Raw genomic sequence first — 2500 nt, 5'->3', positions numbered from 1 at the left:
ATGCACTGAGACATGCATGGCTTAATCTTTGAGACAAGCATATGACTACTGGCAGGATCAACCAGGGAACTTCGTGAGTTCGGTCGCTCGCGTGGAGCGACGCGCGCCCCATCACGTCCGCGAACGTGACGGGCGCCCTTCGTTCGAGATACTCTCGACGTGCCGTTATTACCGCCGGCGCCCTCAAGCCGGTCGGCGACACTCTCTTATTATCGCAATATATACAGCTGGAGACAGACGCTCGTTGGAGCTCTACTCCGTTAAAATTATGTTATAAAGATCATATTTGTTATATAAAGATCATGTTGTTCTCATTCTCCCAAAGTAGCGGCGTATAGCCGCCTCGCCCTGACGCTAGATCGACGGCGCGATGCTCAGACGTCGAGGAACGAGTCGCCGGTGCGTTCAAGCACGGTCGAAAATTTTCGCTACGGTTTACAAGTAAGCGTGAAGAGCGATCTCTCGCTTTCCGCCACTCGGTAACGGTGAAGTCGATGCTCGGTAAGTGCAACGATACATCCGATCGCGTTCGTCTACGAACGAGGGAAGATCGCGCAGCCAACACTGATAAACAGTGCGCGCCACATAGGAGCCATTCGGTCTTACGACGCCGACTCGTGGCAATGCTGTGTCTAGAAATATAATTTCTAATAATACGGCACGACTCAGGAGAGCCGAGGCACATCGTACCGAACGTGCGAAGCACGCCAAACGCACCCGCACGACGATCCGACAACGCTCGGTCGCCGAGCGCACCGCACCTCTTATAGTACCCAACCGGCCGGCCAAGCGGTCGGCGACGCACGGCCTTACGCACGGTCGCTTATGGGCGCGAGCGCCGATGAAACGAGGCGAACGGGACTTAGTCGCTGCGAACGATCGGATTACGATGATCGATCCGAACGGGTCGACAGCGACCGAACGACAGCACAGACGGGATGGATCGAAGAAAAAGAGATGACATTAAACAAAATCGGGCGTCCCGATGGCCGAAAACGGATACTTGTAAGGAGCACCGACAGGCTCGGCGGTACCTCCGACGGGCTCGGCGGTACCTCCGACGTCACGGCGGTACCTCCGACGGGCTCGGGCGGTACCTCCGGCGATGTCGCACGACAAAGTCCGCGCGCGGCGTGTTGCTTTCTCTCTCGGCGGTACCTCCGGCGTACGGGCGATGCAAAAGTCGGCTCGCGGCGTGTTGCTTTCGTTCTCGGCGGTACCTCCGACGGGCTCGGGCGGTACCTCCGACGGTGTCGCACGATAAAGTCCGCGCGCGGCGTGTTGCTTTCGTTCTCGGCGGTACCTCCGACGGGCTCGGGTGGTACCTCCGACGTAGCCGCGTGACAAAGTCCACTCGCGGCGTGTTGCTTTCGCTCTCGGCGGTACCTCCGGCGTACGGGCCATGCAAAAGTCGGCTCGCGGCGTGTTGCTTTCGTTCTCGGCGGTACCTCCGACGGGCTCGGGAGGTACCTCCGACGGTGTCGCACGACAAAGTCCACTCGCGGCGTGTTGCTTTCGCTCTCGGCGGTACCTCCGGCTTACGGGCGATGCAAAAGTCGACTCGCGGCGTGTTGCTTTCGCTCTCGGCGGTACCTCCGGACGCTCGCTCGGGCGGTACCTCCGTCGATGTCGCACGATAAAGTCCGCGCGCGGCGTGTTGCTTTCGTTCTCGGCGGTACCTCCGGCTGGCTCGGGCAGTACCTCCGACATTGTCGCGCGACAAAGTCCACTCGCGGCGTGTTGCTTTCGCTCTCGGCGGTACCTCCGGCTTTCGGGCGATGCAAAAGTCGACTCGCGGCGTGTTGCTTTCTTTCTCGGCGGTACCTCCGACGGGCTCGGGCGGTACCTCCGACGGTGTCGCACGACAAAGTCAGCGCGCGGCGTGTTGCTTTCGTTCTCGGCGGTACCTCCGACGGGCTCGGGCTGTACCTCCGACATTGTCGCGCGACAAAGTCCACTCGCGGCGTGTTGCTTTCGCTCTCGGCGGTACCTCCGGCTTTCGGGCGATGCAAAGGTCGACTCGCGGCGTGTTGCTTTCGCTCTCGGCGGTACCTCCGGACGCTCGCTCGGGCGATACATCCGTCGATGTCGCACGATAAAGTCCGCGCGCGGCGTGTTGCTTTCTCTCTCGGCGGTACCTCCGACGGGCTCGGGCTGTACCTCCGACATTGTCGCGCGACAAAGTCCACTCGCGGCGTGTTGCTTTCGCTCTCGGCGGTACCTCCGGCGTACGGCCGATGCAAAAGTCGGCTCGCGGCGTGTTGCTTTCGTTCTCGGCGGTACCTCCGGCAGGCTCGGGCTGTACCTCCGACATTGTCGCGCGACAAAGTCCACTCGCGGCGTGTTGCTTTCGCTTTCGGCGGTACCTCCGGCTTTCGGGCGATGCAAAAGTCGACTCGCGGCGTGTTGCTTTCTTTCTCGGCGGTACCTCCGACGGGCTCGGGCAGTACCTCCGACGGTGTCGCACGACAAAGTCCGCGCGCGGCGTGTTGCTTTCGTT

At 61.1% G+C, this 2500-nt stretch overlaps 1 non-coding gene across 1 annotated transcript in view; it reads right to left on the bottom strand.

Annotated features, from left to right (window-relative positions):
- LOC148935535 (small subunit ribosomal RNA) overlaps positions 1-68 on the bottom strand; it is a 1920-nt gene extending 1852 nt beyond the window's left edge. Inside the window, exon 1 of the ribosomal RNA XR_016140275.1 lies at positions 1-68. This exon is cut by the window's left edge and continues 1852 nt beyond it. This is a non-coding gene — a ribosomal RNA (small subunit ribosomal RNA).
- Between the last annotated feature and the right edge of the window lie 2432 nt (positions 69-2500).

Source organism: Pogonomyrmex barbatus, unplaced genomic scaffold (genome assembly GCF_055798465.1).
Source record: "Pogonomyrmex barbatus isolate J1 unplaced genomic scaffold, ASM5579846v1 scaffold4, whole genome shotgun sequence".
Lineage (NCBI taxonomy): Eukaryota > Metazoa > Arthropoda > Insecta > Hymenoptera > Formicidae > Pogonomyrmex > Pogonomyrmex barbatus.
This window is presented reverse-complemented; position numbering and strand designations above follow the sequence as displayed.